This window comes from Rhinopithecus bieti, unplaced genomic scaffold (assembly GCF_001698545.2).
Source record: "Rhinopithecus bieti isolate Rb0 unplaced genomic scaffold, ASM169854v2 scaffold_20170, whole genome shotgun sequence".
In the NCBI taxonomy this organism is placed as follows: domain Eukaryota; kingdom Metazoa; phylum Chordata; class Mammalia; order Primates; family Cercopithecidae; genus Rhinopithecus; species Rhinopithecus bieti.
This window is the reverse complement of record NW_016810097.1, coordinates 631078-655766: the sequence shown is the minus strand read 5'-3', so window position 1 is coordinate 655766 and position 24689 is coordinate 631078. Positions and strand designations below refer to the sequence as shown.

Below are 24689 nucleotides of genomic sequence, written 5' to 3'. Positions count from 1 at the left end.
TTTTTGGAGCTGTGTCCCAAGTCTTCACCTGGATTCTTCACTGGACTTCTTTTGCCTGGATAGGTCCAGTGACACTTTCATATCACTGCAATCACTGGAATTTGTTGTTTATATTCAGGCATAAGTATGGGAAATATCATTGTTACTCTCTAGAGCCAATATTACTCTTTGGGCACCTCAACCTGGTTTTCCTTTTAATCTTGAAAACCAGACAAGACATCTGCTTCCCTCTGTGCTTTCTTCTTTAGCAAGTTAGTTGTCCTTAATCCCTCCTTTCACTCATTTCTTTCCACCTTGGGCCAAGTTGCTATATTCCATAGTGTTATTAATCTGTACATCAAATGAGCCAGTAGTTTATCCTATTCAGATATCTCAGAGAAGCGGGATGATGGGGAGTAAGATAGTAATACATGACACTTTTCTCTTATTGAGAACTTTTTTGTTTTTTTTTTTTTTTTGGAGACGGAGTCTCGCTCTGTCGCCCGGCTGGACTGCAGTGGCCGGATCTCAGCTCACTGCAAGCTCCGCCTCCCGGGTTTACGCCATTCTCCTGCCTCAGCCTCCCGAGTAGCTGGGACTACAGGCGCCAGCCACCTCGCCCGGCTAGCTTTTGTATTTTTTAGTAGAGACGGGGTTTCACCGTGTTAGCCAGGATAGTCTTGAACTCCTGACCTCGTGATCCGCCCGTCTCGGCCTCCCAAAGTGCTGGAATTACAGGCTTGAGCCACCGCGCCCAGCCAAATTCCTCGAGGTGACCCATTGGCTAGATCGAAGATCAAAATATACAAGAGAACTCAAGAATTCCCAACATCACTGTGGATTATATTTGAATATTGGTGCTTTATTTCTGTGAAAGTGTTCTCAGTCCAGAGCTCAGGAAGGAGTATACACACACAGAGGGACACATAGGTTATAAATGATACAAAGATGTAAGACATATCAACTACCTATGCCCTATGAAGAATAAGAAAACGAGTTTAGTACAAAACAAAAATAACCAGAATTTTTGAACATCTTGTTTATGCTATAGATTCAGGGAAACACTTAGTATCTGTTATGAACCAGGCTGTCACAGCAATTGTGAAGTACAGATAATGTTGTAGGCCCAGTGAGCGGCAACAAGGCTCAAAGTTGGTGGTCATGATTTGGGTGCAAGTCTATCTAACTTCAAGGATCTTGTGTTTCCACTATACATGATGCCTGTGAAAATAAAGATGTTTCCAGGGGAAAGGAACCACCCTTTTGGTGGTTATACATGTGCTCTTCATGTATAATGTTATGCACTTTCATATATTCCTCACTGAGACCACATAATAATCATGTAAGTGAGGTATAGGTTATCTTTCCTACTTAGATTCCAGAGCCGAGAGAGGAGGCAGGATCGCATAACCACAAAGGCATAAACCAGAATTGGAATAAACAGTACGACTCTAGGGCCGTACCCTGTGCATACCCTGTGGGCCCTACCTGGCTCACCTCCTGTTTTTTTGAACAGTTGAGCTAAGAACAATAGTTATATTAATAAATGTTGAAAAGAATAACATTATTATTTAATGACAATAATTGTTTATATATTTTCTGTGGCTGCTTTCATACTATGAACATTGAGTATTTGTGACAGAGAGTATTTGTGACAGGTACAGGCATTGGGTCAATACAGCCATTCCAAATGGGAGAAATTGACCAAAACGAAGGGATTACATGGCCCATGCAAGTCCAAAATCTGGTGGGGCAGTCAAATGCTAAAGTTCCAAAATGATCTCCATTGACTCCATGTCTTACATCCAGGTCAAGCTGATGCAAGAAGTGGGTTCCCATGGTCTTGGGCAGCTCTGCCCCTGTGGCTTTGCAGGGTACAGCCTCCCTTCAGCTGTTTTCATGGGCTGGTGTTGAGTGTCTGCAGCTTTGCCAGGTGCACGGTGCAAGCTGTTCGTGGATCTGCCATTCTGGGGTCTGGAGGACAGTGGCCCTCTTCTCACAGCTCCACTAGGTGGTGCCCCAGTAGGGACTCTGTTGGGGGGATCCAACACCGAATTTCCCTTCCGTGCCCTAGCAGAAGTTCTCCATGAGTGCCCTACCCCCGCAGTAAGCTTCTGCCTGGCCATCCACGCATTTCCATTTATCTTCTGAAACCTACGCAGAGGTTCCCAAACCTCAATTCTTGACTTCTGTGCACTTACAAGCTCAGCATCACATGGAAGCTGCCAAGGCTAGGGGCTTGCACCCTCTGAAGCCAGGGCTCGAGATCTACATTGGCTCCTTTCAGCCACTGCTGGATCAGCTGGGACACAGGGCACCAAGTCCCTAGGCTGCACACAGCATGCAGACCCTGGGCCCAGCCCAAGAATTGTTTTCTCCTAGGCCTCTGGGCTGTGATGGGAGGGGCTGTGACATGCCCTGGAGACATTTTCCCTGTTGTTTTAGGATTAACATTCAGCTCCTCATTACTTATGCAGATTTCTGCAGCAGGCTTGAATTTCTACTCAAAAAAGGGATTTTTCTTTTCTATCGCATTGTCAGGCTGCAAATTTTTCAAATATTTATGCTGTTTCTTTTTTAAAACCGAATGCTTTTAACAGCACCCAAGTCACATCTTGAATGCTTAGAATTTTTTTCCGCCACTTACCCTAAATCATCTTTGTCAAGTTCAAAGTTCCACAAATCTCTAGGGCAGTGGCAAAATGCTGTCAGTCTCTTTGCTAAAAGATGACAAGAGTCACATTTTCTCCAGTTCCCAACAAGTTCCTCATCTCCATCTGAGACCACCTCAGCCTGGATCTTATTGTTCATATCACTGTCAGCATTTTTGTCAAAGCAATACAAGTCTCTAGGAAGTTCCAAATTTTCCCACATTTTCCTGCCTTCTTCTGAGCCCTCCAAACTGTTCCAACCTCTGCCTGTTACCTAGCTCCAAAGTTGCCTCCACATTTTTGGGTATTTTTTCAGCAATGCCCCACTCTACTGGTACCAATTTACTGTATTAGCCAATTTTCATGCTGCTGATAAAGACATACCTGAGACTGGGAAGAAAAAGAAGTTTAATTGGACTTAACAGTTCTACATAGTTGGGGAGGCCTCAGAATCATGGCAGAAGGTGAAAGGCACTTCTTACATGGTGGCGGCAAGAGAAAATGAGGACGATGCAAAAACGGAAACCCCTGATAAGATCATCAGAGCTCATGAGACTTATTCACTACCACAATAAGAGTATGGGGAAAATACCCCCATGATTCAGAGTATCTCAGGGTAATTATGGAAGTGGTAATTATAGGAGTACAACTCAAGATGAAATTTGGTTGGGGACACAAAGCCAAACCATGTCAGATGTTAAGCAAAAATAACTTGTTTTAATAATTCAAGGGTTTCAATAAATCTTATTCCAAGTTTATATAAAAGTTGGAGAGATGACTTTCTTAATTTCCAACCACTCATTTTTTGGTGGTTATCTAGATTTTACAGTTGCGAACAGTAAACATAGAAGTTTAATAAAATCTAAATAAGCAGCAGACTCTTTTGTCTTGCTCAGAACCAGATAGCATAAATACCAGACTTGATAATAAGAGAAGATAAAGATCTGCTACTATGCTATCTTGAAAGATAGTTTTAGATATTTGTGATAAATGGTTATAGGGAAAATGCATACTATGTCATTGGTTACATAATACCAAAGCTGTACCATAAGAAACTTTGAAATAGGTATTTTTTACATTAAGGCAAAATCAGTTATCATCTCTAACTCTTTATGTACTGTAAACATTTATTCACTTGTTCTCAAGAAAAAACAGATTGTTTGCACTTAGAAAACTTACAAACTGAAGAAAACAAGGACAGTGTGATTTATGAATGTGTACTTGTGTATCTTTCATAAGGTTCCATTCCTGGTGGGCATGGAATTTGGCACAATGCTTTTGTTCTTTGGAAAGCAAATTTGCAATATGTGCCAAGAGTTTTGGAAATGTTCTTAACATTTGAATCAAAACTTTTAACTTCTAGGAATTTGCCTTAAGGAAGATGTAAAGTACATTCATCATCATGTTAGATATGAGTGAAAAATTTTAAATAATCTGAACAAATAAGTGTAAGAAAATGGCTAACATGCTATATCCAATTATGTTACTATAGTATAGTAATTATAGTATATCCAAGTTGTGGGCTATTTTGCAATCAGTAACATGATGTTAAAATGTATATCTGCTCTCTTGGGGGAACATATTACATTAACTGAAAAAGAGGAACTATTTTCTTAAAAATTTGATTATATTAATATATAGCATATATACCTCTATACGTCTATGACAACACTGATTAAAATGTATTACATTTTCCTTTTTATTTATGCATGTTCCCCACTACAGCAAAGAAATCCGAGGGAAAGGATTGTGTCATTTACTGGTGTAGTGTCCTTATTGTGCATAATGCTCAGTATGTTGTAGATAAACTGTAACTTCTTTGGAATAAATAAGAAAGGAGAGAAAATCTGGTGGTCTTTATATAATAGAATTATACTTTTTTTACATTTTATATTTTATTTAGTACTTTCTTATTTATATAATCAGAACAGACAATTTAAAAGTAATAGTAAATTTACATATTGAAAAGAGAGATGGTATCTTTTCTCCAAAACTGCTGACTTAGATATATAGTGTTGAAATGGTTCTTTCTAATTTGGCTCTAGTTTAAATAACCCTCTCTTAATGGCCCAACCTACAAGATCATATCTGTTGCTTGGCTTCCTTTCTACCCTGTGGTATTCTTTTACAGAATGAAGTATCCAACAGTGCAATGCTTAATCATTATTAGCTCTAATTTGGGAAATTGAGCCTTGAAGTAATAAGTGTTTGGGGTCTGAATCTGTGAATGCTACTCACTCTCAGCTTTCCTTTCATCAAAGGAGCTTGTCTTCATTTGCAAACATTTCTTTTCTCTTCAAAACATCTTCCACAGTGCCTTTGCCAGGTAAATACATTCCTCCCTGAAATATTAAATCAATACATCAAATTAATTGCCACGAGTTTTGAGACCTGACACCAAAAGAGAATACACAGCCTCTAGCTCAATTCAGAGGTCACTATACTGAATTGCTTTTACAATTTTTGAATTATGCATTTGAAATGCTTGCTGCTGTATCTTGATTGGAATGTATTTTTAGTGTGAAAATAATTGACAGGAATTAGTGTTTTTTTTTCCTTTTCAAAGAAAAAGCCAGGGTCAAATGGAAGCCTCTTGCACGATCAACAAACAAGACACACCTTCCAGATTTATTTACTTCGATCAATAGCTTGCAAATGTCCTAATGTAACTTGAATACGTCATCTCTGTTTGGTTGCCAAGAAGATTATCTGACTCTTGGTTTTATTTCCTCAACCATATCCTTCACTGAGAATCTGGAGAAAATCCCTCAACATTTTCATCAAAGGGATGTTTGATGTAGAAAATCTGAGCTATGAGAAAACCAAGGATCCAAGACAACAAAGGAGAGTTTCTATTTGCACGTATTACGAAGGTTCAGCCCACTGTTTTCTTACCCAGCTAATCTTATACTTTAATTGTCCAAGCTTGTATAGAATTCAAAAAATGATCAGCAATTAGCCTATAGGATGCTTTTGTAAAAATTAGAAAAGGACACTCCTGGTGGACAGATCAGTTAGGAAAAAGAACCTCCTTGGATGAATCCTGTGGTGCAAGGTTAGTCACCGGCACCCTGTTTCCCGTTTGGCTTAGATTCTTTGTGAAATACACAAATGCACAACCCAGGATAGCAGCCCTTGGGTAAAGGATGAGTGTATGAGAATTGTATGAAGCATCTGAGAGGTATGGTATGAAAGATGCCCTATAGCACCTGGGAACACATCCAAATCTCAGTTGGCATGGGTCACGTGTAGTGGTAGCTACAGGTCTCAGAAATAGTTCTTGGCCATTTCAGAGAATACCGTTCATGCTATTGCCAAATTCAAAGCATGAGGAACAGCTGATTTTTATATATTGCTGATGTTTGACATACAAAATGGCAATTTTCTATGATTCAACCTAAATAAGTCTCCTATTAGTAGTGCTTGGCCATTTTCCGATGTTTTGATTAAAATACTATTTGTCTCTTATTCTTACACCTCAATGTCTTGATATTCTTCCCCCTCCACCACTACATAAACTGAACTATTATCTTAAATGGGAGCCATCTCTGTATGGAGCTGTTAACTCTTGATAATGTTGAAAATAACTTTGATTTGATCTTATTGCTACTGTCAGCACACTGAGTGGGTGCCAGTTTCAGGACACAATAGTAGGTTTGGGACTTTTTAATCAATGAAAAGTTTGTAGCAGAAGAATCACTAGTACTGCTTGTTAAATATGCCTAGAAACGTGAAACAATTGGAATTGTTTCTGGACAAATATTCTACAAAATGCATGTAGTGTTTTTGTAGGTTATAATGCTTACAGTGAGCTTCAAGAAATTCTAGAACTTATGCTTCTGTGTTTTGCTGCTTTGTTTATTATAGGGAAAGAAAAGGAAGGAAGGAAAGAAGTTAAATATTCTTTCATGAATGGATAAAATGTGGTATATGCCTACAGCTGAGTAGTTCAAATGGAGCAAATAAATGTACAGCATATCCTTGAATAATATTGTTTCATTCAAGTCATTTATTATAACATTGATGAGAAAAAAACATCGGTTCCCAGCGTGGGCCACTGTCTGTGTGGAGTTGGCATGTTCCCTTGTGTGGATTTTCTCTGGGTACCCTGGTTTCCTCTCACATGTCAAAGATGTATACACTAGGTGATTTGACCTGCATACATGGTCCCAGTCTGAGTGAGTGTGGGTATGTGTGAATGCACCCTGCAATAGAATGATATCCTGTCCAACGCGGGTTTCTGCCTTGCACCCTAAACTTCTGGAATAGGTTCACTCTGGCCAGTCTATGACACTGAACTTAAGTAACTGGGTAAATAATTATCTTACTTGTTTTTATTAACCTTTCTTAAATGTATGTATAGTTTCCACTTATCTCAGTGTTTAATATTAGAAGTGTGTTGGATTTTATTTAGAAGTTTGGTGACATTAGGAGAAATATGCCATAGGAACTTAACTCTTGTTTATATCAATTAGTCTATGGTAAAATTGGTTTTATTATACCTTGCTTTGCTTAAAGTCACAGCTTCCAAGAACCTATCAATGACGTTAGGTGAGTCTTACTATATAGTTATCAATGTGATAGATTTCAAAAACAAAGTTCATTGGGAGGGGTTAACTTCAAAATAATCCATACAGAATGATACAATTTATGTAAATTTTACAAACACATAAAACATTTTAAAATGCTGTTTATATACACAAAAATATGATGAAAGTTTAAAACAAAGGTGAGTAGATTACATGTGCACTCCAGATTTATGTGTGCCTCTGGGGCATACATATGTATCCTCTGGGGAAAGATGAGAGGGACTAAAATTGAGGAAACAATGTTGGCTGCATCTGGAATATTATCAAATTAGAAATAAATATGGAAATATGTTAATATTTGTTAATTCTGGACAATAGGCCGTGATTGTTGGTCACATTACTTCCTTCAATTTTTATGTTTGAATACTTAAGAATAAAGATATAACAATGATCATCTGTGTAAGTCTGTTTTACGTGGAAAATTTAAATATTAACAAATTAGTGGATTTTTCTTTAAAAATGCAGATGCTGTTACCTTTTTAATGCCATCAGAGGGTATCAGGCACTTCAGATTCACAGAGTGACAGCGATCTAAGGTTCTGAGTGAAAGACATCCTCGTTGAAATGACTTGATTTTCTTAAACAATTATTTTAGAAAAATGGCCAAAATTGAAATCAGGAAAACTGACTTTCAGCATAGATTTGATTATCCTCACTTGGAAAACAGCCATTGCATATTTGTTTGATAAAACAGATTTCAACGTAGGGCCTTGTAGTTAGATATAATTTTTAGGTAATGTCATTGAATAAATGATAGTTTTACATAACTGTGTGTATATAGTTTTATGAGATTGGGGAAGGCAGGCAAAAGCTTGGTAGTATAGTCTCAGACCTTTAAATAGTATGTAAAAGGCTCCACAGATTCATCTCCATTGCTTCACAGTACCAATAACCAGTGCAGAATGCCAGGGCTGAAAGAAACTTCATTGAAGTTGTTAGTCTCTCTTTGAATCCTGGAAGAAGTCTTCATTTGAGTCTTTGAAAAAGTCTTCATCTGAGTCTTCCTCTGTGTGGAGATGGGTACATGCAGCTTTTTGGTTAACAACAGAAACAACAAAAGTGTGGACAGTCATTATCTAGATAAATTATATACTCTCTCTTCTCTTCTTACGTTGTCGTGTACTGCCTCCCTTCTTCAACCTGTTCATATGCTTGAGATGAATGACTCCAGTGTCTTTCACGGGGAGGGAGGTAAGCAGGAAAACCCTGGTATGTACACTGCGTGGTGTATGTTTTTGAGAGTTGAAGGTGGAGTAAGAGGGCACTGGTTCAAATATTAAAATTTGTTATTCTTGTACTATTAGGTAGAACTGTGACACTCTAACCATTTTATATACCCTTTCCTCAGAATCTGGCAAAGGAAGATGTGATATAAGTTTAAGATGAAACAAGGCATAAAATTATTCACTCAAGTTGCAGCCTTAGAATGGTATAGAGTCCAATAATAGACATCCATGTAGGACATGTGTGAATGAAGATATCTAAGACAAGAAAAAAAAAAGATGAAGGAGTAGATTTTAAACACAGGAATTATTAACACCTTTCTGTAATACTCTAGGTTTCAACATCCTATGTGCCATACATATATTATGCTAAAATATTTTAATGCCATTGTCAAAAACATTAGTTGGTTAAAAAACCCATTTGAACTTGACTTTATTATTCTGTTTTGACCTAATTCCTTTGGAAGTCACTTAGTTTATTTATATGTTAATGTTTTTATCTGTAGTATAAAATGGTATGAGATTGTAGGAGGTAAATACAGTTCTCATGGTCAAATTAAATGGCAATACATGTTAATGCAGCAACAAACAGCATAAACTTTTTTGCTTTTTTTCTTTTTGAACTTCGTATTTATAAATCCCTTAGGAAGAACCACTTGATAGGAGGTCACAGGTAGCATCTGTAGAGGTTTCTAATTGGTGTTTTCGTTGTTGAGTAATGGAAGAGTCTTCAGATATTATTCAGTCAGTCTGTTGTTCTCAGAGCTGCCCATGGTCTGTGTGGGAATTAGACAAAGGCATCTTTCCTTCAGTGGACATGGCCCAGTGTTAGGGCTCATGGCTTGGTGAATGAGTGCAGGCTGGATTTCAGTCCTCATTCAGCCCTTTAGCTGGGCACTCTTGTTCAAAATATGACCTACTCAAATGTACGTGCCATCCCTGGTGGTGGTTCTCCAAAATCTGTGGTGGTTTATAAAACCCTCTCTTCACATAAGTACAGGGAATACACACCTGAGTATTAAAGGGCAACTGCAGTGGGCACATGCATTGAATATTAGTGTGTTCCTTGAGTTCAGTGATTTACAGTAATCTGTACAAAGGCAAACACAAATGAATAATTAGGATCATGTAAATGTAGACAGTGAAGACCCTGTGCTTTACAGACTGAACTTGGAGCAAGTGAAAATGGCAAGACTGAGAAATCTGTGCAATTGTATATCAGCTCTGATTCACTAAAGTATATGAACCACTGAGGGACCAGAACAGAATCAAAGGATAATGTATATGCAGGGCACACATGTGCACAAGCATGTGTATGTCTTTTGTTTCAAAGCAATTTTTATCCAAATTGCATATCCATTGCTCAAGAAAAAATGTGATTAAAAGGCTTGTTTTGAAACTATTGGCTAAGGGATAAATATATTTATATAAAATTTATATATGTCCTATAAATTTTATGAAGAGATATTTAGCAGTTGGATTTAGAGTATATTTCAAAATAAAGATCTTCAGAATTCAGGGCTTGGTTTGGGGACACAATCCAAAAAGCATGGCAAGATTATTTCTTAGATTTTTCAAATGGCCTCAGAAGTCATGTAGGCTGTTTCTGCACCTCATGGTAGTCTGCTTTCAGTTGCATTTGTGCGAGTCATCCACGTTAGTATTAGTTCTTTTGGTAACAGGGATATCACCTGTTACCAGGTAGTTTGTGACCTTTTGGATAGCCTTAGTTACTACACAGAGTTATATGGTCATACTGAGATCTTTTCCTTATAATGTCCATCAGTGGGCTCTACTTCTGTTGCCTGGACAAACCTAGAATAAGACTGCTCTCTCTTCTGTGTGCCAACGCTGCAGATATATGAAATGGTATAATTTCCCTGTCTCAAGACTGAGAAAATAGTAGACTAGACAATGGTAAAACAAACTGAAAAAGAAAAAAATATCCAGGAAGTGGTGGAGAGATTATTCCAAGTCTTTGTTTTTGCAGACACTTGCAGCCCTTTATGAGAATTTATTTGTATAGAATAATAACTCTCTTTTTGTGATTTAATAACCACATGCTGAGGAAATACATTTTGCTTTCCAAATTGTGGATGAATAACAATGCCAGAAGAGCGTTTACAAAGGCAAAAGAACCAATTACTTGTCCTCCTTGTTTCTAATATTGTAGTCTCATACAAAGTAGAGGGAAATAAATGAAGCTTACTATGATGTTACTTCTTAGCATATGTTAGCATACGTTTATATCATAAAGTACACGTTTTGGGTTTTTTTCCTCGATGAGCTTTTGTTGAAAATTTTAGAATTTGGTACAAGTCTTCAAGGTCATTTGGTACCAAGTGTCTAGCAGTGAGCAGGAGAAACGTATCTTACAGTCTTTTTAATTCCAGAGGATGTTCCAAATACTAGCTTTAATTTTTACTCACACTAAAATTTTAAAGGAGCAAACCTAGAAAGTTCCCAGCAAACATATGTAATTATTAGAATACAGGACTAGCTAAGTAATTTTTGATATATTGATTCTTACATCACCATTCAAATTGTAGTTATAAAGACAGGAATAAATAGGGAAATACTCATGATATTGTGTGTTTCAGTTAGGAACGCTTTCAGCTTAAAATACCAGAGAACCCAAATATCAGTGGTTTAAACAAATAGGACTTTTTTTTTTTTTTCACCTAATAAAACATCTGGCTATAGGCGTTTGCTGGCCTATTTTACTATTAAATGATATTATCAAAACTCCAGGATTTTTTCCATCCTTTGGTTATGCCATATCCAGGCATGTCACCTCAAGGTCACAAGATAACTAGTACAGGCCTGGACACCACAATCGCATTACAAGGCAGGCATGAGGGCAGAAAAGGTAGAAGAGCACAATGGCCTGGATGGTGAGAACATTTCTCTTCTCACAGCTCTCTTTTAATAGAAATGAAAATATTTTAACCTAGATACTTTCAAACCTACTTATGCAAATATCTCACTGGACAGCACGTGTTAACTTGACCACATAATGGCAAGTGAAAATATCAGTTTCACAATTATGGCTATGCTATGATAATATGTATTTAAAATATTAATGGGGAAAAATTTTAGAAACTAGTCTAAAATGATTACCAGTAGCTGAGAAATGTAGCATGATGGGATCTAACCATCTACCTACCTACCTACCTACCTATCTACCTACCTACCTACCTACCTATCTACCTACCTACCTACCTAAGCTGTCTATCTAATCTAGTTTCCTAATGCTTTATAATGTGGCTACCTTAGGTAACTAAATCATGCGTTTATAATAAAATTAAATGTATTTAACCTTAAAGATATTAGACTTCAACTTGACCGATTCATTGCTTTATCAAGTATCTCATATGACATCACATCCACACGTCTATACTTAACCAAAGCAGGGAAAGGAGCAGGGAAGCCATGCTGGTATCTTTTAGCTAGAGCACATTCAGTATCACAACCAATGCCTTCCCCAGTGTTTACGGACTCAAAACATGATTACATTGATTTTTTTTAAAATCTATACTGCAAATCATATTTAAACATAAAATATACTTAGTATTGGCATGGAAACATTGTGATTAGTTTCATCTAGTTTCATGAGCTCCCTCTTTACTCACTTTCTGCTTTCTTGACTACTCTTTTCAGGCTCATTTGATGGTTTCTCCTGATTTTTTTCAACCTTTGACAGTTGAAGTTTTCTGGATTCAGTATTCAGACTTTATTTTTGCTCTGTTTTTACTTACTCTCTAAATTATCCAATTTCTCCTAACTCCAAATTTCTGTCTAAGCATAGCTATCATCCTTAAACTTCAGACACTAGGCCAGGCTCAGTGGCTCATGCCTGTAATCCCATCACTTTGGGAGGCTGAGGTGGGCGGATCACCTGAGGTCGGGAGTTCAAGAGGAGCCTGACCAACATGGAGAAACCCTGTCTCTATTAAAAATACAAAATTAACCGGGCGTGGTGGCACGCGCCTGTAACCCCAGCTACTCGGGAGGCTGAGGCGGAAGAATTGCTTGAATCATGGAGGTGGAGGTTGCAGTGGGCCGAGATCGCGCCACTCTACTCCAGCCTGGGCAACAAGAGCGAAACTCTGTCTCAAAAAACAAACAAACAAAAAAACTTCAGACTCTATTCAGCAGCATACTTTATATCTCCTCTTGGATGCTATATATAAACAGCATATAGAAGACCAAACTGTCCCAAAACCCAGACCTGCCAGGTTTTTGTTCCACCTCATAAAATACACCTCTTCCTTTCTAGTTATTAAGGCAAAAGCATTGACATCGTTCTTGAATTCCTTTTTTTTTTTTTTTTTTATCTCCAACTGCAGTGGAATCCATAGGCAAATTTTCAGCTCTTCTAAAATGTCTCAGATATGACCGCTTCTCACCACGTTCATTGATATCGCTCTGGTCCAAAATCACCTCATATTTTTTGTGGCCTGTCATGATAACCCTCTACTGGTCTTCCCAGTCTGGCCTTTGTTCTTCTATAGCCCATCCTATTTTGTTGAGTGGAAGAAATTTAGGGTTGACATATTTCATGCTAATTAAGATGCTTCTGCTGGATGTTAATATTCAAGTTGTTTTCCTTTTGTCTGTTTGTATTTGTCTTTTTTCTTTCTTTCCTCTCTCCCTCTATTCTTTTCTTCCTTCCTTTTATTCTTAAGATTAAAACTGTATGCAGTTTTTACATTGTTCATTATAGTCATTAAGTTCTAGTCACTGTTCACACATAACCACTGTATCCATATGGGAAGTATCCATAATTCATTGACTCACCACCTGTTTGAGATAGAAAGGATCTTGGAGATCATATGATTCAACTACTTCACCTTACACATGAGACAGGTAAGATCCAGAGAGGGGAGGTGACTTTAGCATGATTATACAGTTTTTTATTGACTGAATTGAAACCCAATTTTAAGATATCTCATGTGTAGACTAGTGTTTTTCCAAAGTAGAAAATATCTACTAGATATAGTATATCTAATATGTAAACCTCCTCATGACTTAGGTCTAAAAGGTGCTCACTCCACAATCTAATCAGCAACAGAAATGAGTTTTCTCATAAAAACACAATTTTGTAAATTGCAGATTAGGTGGCTGCCATGGTGTCATATCAGCATAACTCAGGTGTATTGACAGCATTGCCTTGGAAAAATGTGTGTGTGTATGTGTGTCTCAGGTAATATTCAGTTATAAATACACACACACACACACACACACACACGCATGCTTGATAGAAGAGAAACCATTCGTGATGGAGCAAGTATACAGTTGAGTGTGCCTTTATAATTTTGTGTATAAGGGACTCAGGTATGTGTGGCTAAGAAATCATAAATAACTTAACTACAATGTTGAAAATTGTAATAGTCTTAATTAAAAAATAGGCCATGATGATAGAGAATAGTTGAGGGAGGGACCTACTTAGAGAAGATGATCAGGGAAGGACTCTGAGAAGTGTACATTTAATCCACGACCTGAAGTGTGTAAAACAGGGAGAAGAAACTGCATGGGCAAAAGCCTTGAAAGTGGAAAGAGCTGGGAAGAACATTCTTGAGTGTAAGATATCAGGTGTGAGGACTGAGTGAAGTTTTAGGCAGGGTATTCCAGGCCATGAAAGAGGTAGTTTAGATCTCATTCCAAGTGCAATGGAAAATCTTTAAAGAATATAAAACAGGAGGGTGATATGCATGATTTTTCTGCAAAGATTTCTAGGTAGTAAAACCAAAAGCAGGTGTTAAATCCACATGTGGGTTAGGTGAGTACCCTTCACAGTCATACCATAGACATCACTAATGAGAGAGTGAGAACCCCATCACTAGGGTACTGGTGCAGAGGAGGCTGGGCAACCACTTTGTGGGAATATGATAGAGGGGGATTAAAGGATTATAGGTGCATGAAGTTATGTATTGACCTTTATGATCCTCTCCAAATTTTAAGCTTCTATAGTTCTATCAACTAAGCTAATTATTGAAAATTTCTTTTTAAGAATAAAAGAAAACCATAAGATCAAAGGGGTTATTCTTCAGAAGGGAATTCCCACCCTCCCCCCAAACCATAGAAATCAAGTTTATACTTATCTAGAAAGGTGGTATCCCCCTTCCTACATTGGAGCTGTGGAATATAATCTGAACCCCCTTCCATTAGAGCAGAAGGTCTTATTTTTTTGTGTGATATCTCTCACTGAGTAATCTTGTTTAAAATGAAGGTCACCAGGTCCTATACCTTGGAGATTCTGTTTCAGTAGACCTGAGGTAAGGTTTGTGAAACTGCAAATGTAATAAGCAAACCAGGAGATTCCAATAGATGAGGTGGATGAAGTGAACAAGGACTGTACTTTGAGAAACAGTGGGCTTCGTGACAACAATAGAAAAAACAAAACAAAACCCATTTAGACCCTAGCTCTAGTTCACCTCTAGCCATCCTCCACTGAACTCAGGAGTATTACAGTGTAAGGATAGTTTAACTTGCATTGTTAGGTTATGCAACCTTTCTGAGCCAAAGTTTCTTCATCTATAATGACACTTACCGTAATATGCTATTGTGAGGGCCACAGATTCAAAATACAGAATGCTGACCTGAGCATCTGGCACATCACAGCTGCTTAATAAACAAAAGCTGTTATCTGCTTTATTTCAGCCTAATTTATTTAGCTTCCTTCTTACTACTCATCTCTATTCTGTCATGCAGAGTCAGCATCCACCTGTGTTGGTTTGTTTCTCAACTATTGTCTTCTTCTTGCCTTGACCTCTCTTGCAGACTCCTAGAGACTTGCCTTAAGCAAGTATCACCTTAATTAAAGTTTTTTTTCCATCTCTGCATTATTATAATGACTCTAGAAGAAAACTCCGATGTTACAGCCATGGAATAGCTATGACCATCAAATTAGTTTAGTTTTGTGTTTCCTGTTACTTAACTTACAATTATCTCTTGTAAATCTACTCATCTTTCCTGTTTAATCTAACATGAGTACTGCAAAGCAGAAAAAACTATGCAGGAGATAGATGAGATTCTGGAAAATGCTACCAAATTATGGAAAACATTTGAATACCATTATCTTTTGCAGAATATAAACAAAACTTAAATGGAGAAAGGTCGGTCCACTCTGATGGATTGGGCATACTAATTTGCATATGTTGTCTTCAAAAACTCAAATTTAAAAGACCTATAAGGGTAAAAGTAATAAAACGACTAAAACATGGCTGAATTAACCATTTTTTTTCCTCAAAGCCTCATGTATGCTTGAAGTAAAGAGGCTGTTCCAGTCTATTTGAAATTAAAAAGAAATATTCTTTGAATTCAATATAATTGCAAGTAAAGTCTAGACTGTGTTTCGGGAGAATCAGGGGACAAGTTAAATTAAATGTTTTGGGAATCTTAGTATTCATAGAATATGGCTAGTTTCATTTGCTAGATTCCACTTAACTTGCCTTTCAGTAGGCCAAAAAAGATGTCAAGATAAATAACTATGTTTTCCAGTAAAATATTGTCTTGTGGTCTTATTTTGTTTTGAATAAACTTCTAAAAGAAAATTTTAAAAGGTATAAAATTAAAGTCCCACTTAGCCACATAAACATATGTTTATTTAAGAGAATAACATTTCAGTAAATGAAAATTGTCCTAGAAAATCCAGGCCCTGTCATTTTCTCCTTAACTCTTCACCTTTCCTTTACCTCTGGGTTGGGAAGTTACAATTTTTATCTACTATTCATTTGTGTATGTTGAAAGGGGGAAGCTATGGTGAAGAATAAGCTTTCTCCTTCTTGCTCTCTGCAAAGGCAGGGGAAAAGTTTGACCACATTTTCTTTACCCAGTCTACCATAGATGGGCCCCTAGGTTGATTCCGTGTCTTTGCTATAGTGCATAGCACTGTGATGAACATATGAGTGCATGGGTTTTTTTTTTGTTTTTTGTGGGGTTTTTTTTTTTGTTATAATGATCTATTTTCCTTTGTGTATACACCCAGTAATGGGATTGCTGGGTTGAATGGTAGTTCTGTTTTATATTCTTTGAGAAATCTCCAAACTGCTTTCCACAGTGGCTGAGCTAATCTACATTCCAACCAACAATGTATAAGCATTCCCTTTTCTTCACAGCTTAACCAGCATCTGTTATTTGACTTTTTAATAGTAGCCATTCTGACCAGTTTGAGATGATATCTCGTTGTGGGTTTTGATTTGCATTTCTCTGATGATTAGTGACGATGAATATTTTTTCATATTTTTATTGGCCACTTGTATGTCTTCTTTTGAGAAGTGTCTGTTCATGTCCTTTGCCCATTTGTAATAGGGTCTTTTGTTTGTTTGTTTGTTGATTTGTTTAAGTTTCACATCGATTCTGGATATCAGATTTTGTCAGATGCATAGTTTGAAAATATCTTCTTTCATTCTGCAGGTTGTCTGTTTACTCTAGTTTATTTTGCTCTGGAAAAGCTTTTTAGTTCAATTACATCCCACTTGTCAATTTTTATTTTTGTTGTAATTCCTTTTGGGGACTTAGCCAGAAATTCTTTGCCAAGGCCAATGTTGAGAAGGCTATTCCCTAAGTTTTCTTCAGGATTTTTATAGTGTGAAGTCTTACATTTAAATCTTGAATCCATCTTGAGTTAACTTTTGTATATGGTGACTGGTAGGGGTACAATTTCATTCTTCTGCATATGGCTAAACAGTTATCTTAGCACCATTTATTAAATAGGGGAGTCCCTTCCCCATTGCTTGTTTTTGTTGGTCTTGTCAAATATCATATGGTTGTAAGTGTGTGGCTTTATTTCTGAGTTTTCTATTCTGTTCCATTGGTTTATGTGTCTGTTTTTGTACCAGTACTGTGCTGTTTTGGTTACTGTAGGCTCATAGCATACTTTGAAGTTGGGTAGTGTGATACCCCTGGCTTTGTTCTTTATGCTTAAGATTGTTTTGGTTATTTGAGCTATATTTTGATTCCATATGAATTCTAGAATATTTTATTCTAATTCTGTGAAGGATGATGCTGGTATTTTCATCCGAATAGTGTTGAATCTGTAAATTCTTTTTGATGGTATGGAGAGATACTGATTTTTTCAATCCATAAGCATGGACTGTTTTTCCATTTATTTATATCATCTCTGATTTCTTTCAGCCATGTTTTATGGTAGAGTTTTTTTTTTTAACTCTTTGGTTAGCTGTATTCATAGGTATTTTATTTTCTTTGTGGCTATTGTAAATGGGATTATGTTCTTGATTTGACGGTCAGCCTGGACATTGGTGTATAGAAATGTTACTCATTTTTGTACATCTATTTTGTATCCCGAAACCATACTGAAAGTGTTTATCAGTTCTAGCAGCCTTTTGGCAGAGTCTTTAGGGTTTTCTAGGTATAGAGTAACATCATTAGCAAAGGAGATAGTTTGACTTATTTTCCCATTTGAATAACTTTTATGTTTCTCTTCCATTGTTTTCAATATGAAACTTATTTATTGAACTCTAAGAGACAATAAACCTGACAAAAATTAGTACAATTCAACACCAAAGCTCATACAGGTAGAAAAGTGAAATTTACAAAATTTGTTGATGATTTTGCTAATTCTAAATTATGAAAGAGTATATAAATTTGCTTCAAGTTTGTTTATCTTAATGAGCTTTCACCTTTGTTTAATGAAAGTTTTAAAATTTGTTAATATAGGGTTTTTTCTTCAATAAGATTGCTGTTTTTAAAATTATTTTTATTAAGCCATTCAAATGAATGATTACATAACTTTAAGAAGATTTTGTTTTGTTTTGTTTTGCTTTTTTGTTTTGTTTTTTTTCTTTTAGATGGAGTCTCACTCTGTCGCCAGGCTGGAGTGCAGTGGTGCGATCTCAGCTCACTGCAACCTCTGCCTCCCAGGTTCAAGCGATTCTCCTGCCTCAGCCTCCTGAGTAGCTGGGACTACAGGCACACACCACCATGCCCAGCTAATTTTTGTATTTTTAATAGAGACAGAGCTTCACTGTGTTGGCCAGGATGGTCTCGATCTCTTGATCTCATGATCTGCCTGACTCGGCCTCCCAAAGTGCTGAGATTACAGACATGAGTCACTGTGCTTGGCCAAGAAGATATTTTTGAGTACGTATGACATGCATATGACAGACAATTCAAAAGTTAAAGTGGGTATACAATGAAAATAAGTCTCTCATTTTTTTTATCTTCAGCCATATGGTTACTTCCCTTTAATCATTTACTGTCACTAGGTTCTTGTAGATCTTTCCAGTGCTATTCTAAAGAATCATCTCAAACTTTAATGTGTACATGAATCTTGTTAAAATGTGGGTTAAGATTTAGTGGGTCTGGAGTGAAGCTTAAGATTCTGAATTTCCACCTCCTGAAGCTGATGTTGCTGGCCCAGGACTGTGCACCCAATGGCAAGGTTGTGAAGGACATTTGTTTCTATTTGTCTCTCTGTTTGTTTGTTTATTGGACTGAAGGGAGCAAGATAGTCTCATAAACAGATGCAGTTTTCTGCTTTCTACTACTACCTCAGCACTAGAGTTCCAGCTTTGAGCTTTACATTGTTACAAAGCTTTCTTCCAATCTTTGTCTTAAGTGATAATCTATACAGTATTTAAAAAATCAAAGCGTAATTGAAGAATGAAACATAGCAATATGAAGCCTGATACTGGATGATGTATAAATTACAAGGACTATGAGAAATCTTTTTTACAAATTTTTAATCTACTATTTAAACAAGGTTAGAAAAGTTACCAAATGAAGATAACCTCCTAAATTTTGGCAGAAGGTATGCTGTAAACTTTAGCTTGGAGCCTGTGCTATTAATCTAATAAAGATGCTATCATACTTGGAAATGATGCAGTTAAGCTCCCTGAAATCAATGTAAAGTACAAAGATCATTTAAATATTTTAAAGTCATAAACATTAATAGTCTATCTTCCTATACAAAGTAGTCTCCAGAAATGACTGTATTCAATATCACAAGGGATACAAACGTTGTCTTTGTTGAACCTGTATGTAAAGGTAATTCTGAAAGCATGGGGGGCAACTCCCAAAACAATGTCAAAAGTTCCTGTTTGTTTCTTGCTCTGTGCAGGAAAGTGAAGAATGGAGGACTTACATTTGTCCACCTTCCTTGTCAACAGCATATGTTACTATGAGTACTTGCTAACCCAATACAAGGTTTCTTTTTACAAAGAGAACCAATATCAAAGATACTCTTCAGAAATAAAGATTTGAACTATAAATGTCTCAATTTCTGCATAATTGGCAGAAAGAGCCAGGAGAATACAGGTTTCTGTGTGATGCCAAGTCAGTGTGTATCAATGACCCCATCAATGACTCCAGGGATCTGCCATATGGAGAGTTATTTCGCTCGGTGCTGAGATGGTTATTTTTAAATATTTGAGGCTACAAAGGGAGAATGGTTTGTATCTACTTAATCTTCTTGAGCACACACTATTCTACTTAGAGTTGTGATTCTCAAACCTAAATTATGTAGTAGTATACTAAATGATATGCACAAGTCATAGTAGAAACAGCACAACCTTTCAAAGCTTCAATTGAATTATAAGTTTTACAGGCCCATATCAAAACAAAATAACACTACAACAAGCAATAATTTGTGAAAGGGTATAATGAAAAATTCTGATGAAATTTTAAGTTAAACGTAAGATTTGAAAATAATATCAGGCTTAGGAGTATGCTTTTAGTCCCTGTGGAATACAGATTTATTGGCCAGTAGGAGGATATGTCAGTGGGAAACTTTTTGAAGTACTGCGAAATACATTAAAAGCATGTGAGATTAGAGACCAGATTATTTGAGTAGAAACGACATGTCTGTGCCGCCGATGAGACTCCAGAGTGGCTGTATGCAAAACATTTTGAGACCACAGAAGCTACTGTCCTATTTCTGAAATACTGATTTTCTGCATGAAATTAGGAAGTGACATAGAGTTTGCTAACACATCCAGACTGGCTTAGGAGATGTCATCAATGAATTTTAACGTATAATCTGTATAGAGAAAATCCATGTCTTTGGGTTTTATGGAGACTGAAATAGGTAAAAACATTTTTCTACAATTTGCCCATTTATCCTGCTAGTAGGGAGCAAGTCACTTCTTTACAGAATGCGTGGCATAGTAAAATAAGTCACAGAGACTGAGTTTTAATCTTCAGCATTGGATCTTAGACAGGAAACTAAAGTTCTCTAGGTCTGTGTTCTCTGAAAAGTGGGACAAGTACAAAGATGAAAGAAGCTAATAGTGGCTCAATGTTTATGTTCTTCTCTCTTTTTTATTTTCATCTTTTATACCTTCCCATTCCTACCCCCTTCTCTTTGGGCTTAAGAAGTTAACAATAAACAGTACATCTTCATTTGAAAGGGAAAGTGGTGCTCTGTATTAGATCAGACTCAGTGACCTGGGTGTTTCCCAATCATGAGATTCTCTCTGAAGATTCATGAAAGCTTTTTGCTAAGAAAGCATTTAGAGAAATAGTCAACTACCTAGTGTATAAGTACATTTATATCTTACTGTTTACCGTCACTTTCAAACTGAATATATATACAAAAATGACCTAGAAACAAGCAGAGAAAAGCCGTGTGGCATTTAGATGCATATCGCATATGCATAATTGATTTCTTAAAAGGTTAAATACCCTTAGCATATGTGTGGATAGTGATATACCCATGATGAGCCCGTAAGTATTATGGCAGTGGCTTTGTTTTACATAGTTCTAAAGTAAATGTCATGTTTCTTCTTCAGGGATTCCAGGACTGGGATTCAGAAAAGCATATGTTTCCAAGTAGATAGCTGGGCAAGAGAGGCTGCTTTCCCAAATATAAGGACCATTCATGTAGCTAGTACACTGAGCTTTATGAAGCTCAGGCTGCCACTAAATTCTCTTTAGAATTGAAATGCAATTACATATCGAGGACAAGTGCTAAATATAAACAGGAAAGACCAAATACATACCTTTATTTTTTCCTTTGTTTTTGCAGTATATTTGCGGAAAGAATTAACCACCTCAAAGACACTGTAATCCTTAATTGAAACACACAGATCAGTCAACTTGGTGAATCCTTCAGCATCTTTTGTCGAAAGTTTGTAGCAGCTCTGAAGGACTGGTCTTTTCTTATATTCATAAACAATTATAAAGATGCTAAGGAAATTAATAAATGAAGCAAGTAACTAAGAAGTATACCAAATGAAGTATCATTAAATATGTCCTGAATATTTAAAAATAGGCACTATGTTGCATGAGGATACATAAGTAAGGGGTAAAAACTACATAAATGTGAGTGATTGTTACAAAAATTCAAATTATGAGCTTCTTCTTTGGGGAAGGAAGGAAATACAATTTGTATGGTATACACAGGGGTTTTCACTGCATGCATGATCTACATGTATTTATTATTGTTTAATAATATTATACAATCTTTACAGGGTATCCCATATTTCCTAATTTTTTAAAGTGGCAAAAGCAAGCTGGGTATGGTGTCTCATGCTTGTAAACCAGCAAGGCCAAGGTGAGTGAATCACTTGAGCTCAGGATACAAGACCAGGCTGGGCAACATGACAAAACCTCATCTCTATAAAAATTAGCCAAGTGTGAATTTTTAATGTATAATCTGTATAGAGAAAAATCTGTGTGGTAGTGTGTGCCTTTAATCCCAGCTACTCTAGTGGTTGAGGTGGGAGGATCGATCAATCAATTGAGGCTGCAGCGAGCTGTGATTGTGTTACTGCACTCCAACCTTTCTTTCAAAAAAAGAAAAATAGAAAAGACAAAATGACAAAACATAGTGAAGAGAATGCAAAAATTAAGTTGGTAAAAAATCCAATGTAATATAATTATAATAATAAAAGTAAATATATGAATCTTAGGTTGAAGAATGTATTTTTCTATTATACTTAAAAAAACTTGATATATGCCATGTGCAAGATACAACTAAAACATAAGTCCCTGAAAATAGGAATATAGGAAAAGATATGCTAGACAAATATTAACAAAGAAAGCTATTGTATCTATATAAATAGTTTAAGAACTGGACTTTAGGATAAAATGCAATGTTTATTCTGCCTGCAATTCTTTTTTCCTTATTCATTCTCTGAGCCTACTTCATCCAAGCATCTGCTTCTACCATTCTAGGACTTATGATAGGCCATCTTAATGTATTTTTGTCTTATTCCAACCTAATCATTTCAAAGCCCAAGATGTTTGATCTCTCAACTCTAGTAGTACCTATTATTTGTGTACCACTGATTTGGTACTTATATGATGTGTTTTAGTGTTATTTATGTGCATGCATTTCTTTAATTAAATTACAATATCTTAGAGCTAGAGATCATGCTTATTCTTCTTTAAACACCTCCTGTCACCTCACCCCAGGACTTGCCATCTGGTAAAATTGTGTTATCTGGTATTATCGTATAATAGAAAGTTAATAAACATATCAGCAGTCAACTGAAAAATGGCTTCTGAAAGTGCATTAAAAGCTTTTTTTAGGACGTTTAGTACTTTGTCAATGCTATGTATTTACATTTTCTAAGTAATCTTCCAGCCAAAATTTCAAAATGGAGTTGAGGAGAGACACACACTATTGTTAAAGTGACCCAAAGCTGTGCCGAGTTGATGAGACTGAGACTATAACCCCTAGTAGGACGGTACCCCCGTCTGGAGACTCCCACAGGTTTATGACTATGTGATTGTTAAGGACTGGGACCACATCTAATGAACTTTTTACATCCACATCTGAAACAAAGTCCAACATACAATGTATAGTCAATAAGTGATTCAGCAAGGTGTGAAAGAATTAATTATGAGTCTAGGGTAATGTAATTCACTCCTGTGGCTTCAAAACAATGTATAATGGGAGTTTCTCAGTGTGTGTCTCTAGCTCATGCTTTCAGAGGGAGAGAGTGGCTGGGAAGGCAGAAAAGCCAGCTGGGTGGAGGTGGGATGCTGATGCTTACACTACAGTTGGTACTCTGGGGTTAGGCACTGATTGGAGCAAAGCTGAGTAGAGTGGATTTGGTTTTGCCAGCCGATGGTGGACCATGTTTGGAAACAAACAACAAAAGCTTAAAAGGAAATGGAGAAACAAAGGGAAAAGATTTTCAGTGCTTCTCCTGCTGGCCATCAAGAAGTAGCTGGAGTACCTTCTTTCGCATGGCAGGAAAGATGGTCTGTCCGCTGCAAACCTCGTTTAAACTTACTGTTTTGTGAATAGGCAATATATAAAGCATGTGGGATGAAATTCAAAAGGTACAGTAGGGTGTATGGGAAAAATAAGTGTTTTCCTACCTCTGCCTATAGTTGCTCTCTCTAGAGACAACACAATTACCAGATTCCATTTATTTTTAGGTATACAAAAACATTTCATGTTTGGTATGCATACACATGTGCATATGTATATATTTATTTCAAATAAATAGCTCATATAATAACATACTATACTGAATCTTGCTTTTTAACAAATTAACAGCTTATACTGTAGTTTTTCCATTTTTATCCTTATCTTTAAAATCCCAGTCTCTAACACTGGTGGTATACCAGTGTCCAACATTTGTTTCATGTATGAAAGATTAATTTGATAATAGTATCTAATTCATTCATAGTGAACTTAAAAGTCACCCACCAACACATTTTATGAATGCCTTATCTTAAACCCCATCTCCAACATGCATCTTTTCTTTTCTCCCTGTTGACATTATATTCAAATTAAATCTCAAAAAATTTATCCCATGGAAACCTTCTCTGAATATTGACTGTCTCTCCCCCAGGAGTTATTTCTAAGCACTTAATAATAGTTTACTCTTACTGATTACTTAATAGTTTACTATTTTGATTGTCCTCTAAGTCTTTTGTGTTAATATTATAACCATAAATATGTGAATAGCACTCTTTCTTTTTTTTTTTTTTCTTTTTGAGATAGAATTTCACTCTTGTTGCCCAGGCTGGAGTGCAGTGGCACAATGTTGACTCACTGCAACCTTCCCCTTCCAGTTTCAAGCGATTCTCCTGTCTCAGCCTCCCGAGTATCTGGGATTACAGGGGCCCACGACCACACTCAGCTGATTTTTGTATTTTTAGTAGAGATGGGGTTTCACCATGTTGGCCAGGCTGGTTTCGAACTCCTGACCTCATGATCCACCTACCACGGTCTCCCAAAGTGCTGGAATTACAGGTGTGAGCCACCACGCCTAGCCTGAATAGCACTCTTAACAATAATTTTTTATTAAGTAGTTGTTTGTGCC

General features: G+C 36.7%; 1 protein-coding gene across 1 annotated transcript in view; it reads left to right on the top strand.

The window, feature by feature from the left end:
- The window catches only part of KCNH8 (potassium voltage-gated channel subfamily H member 8), a 401018-nt gene that overhangs the window by 86534 nt on the left and 289795 nt on the right, over window positions 1–24689 (top strand).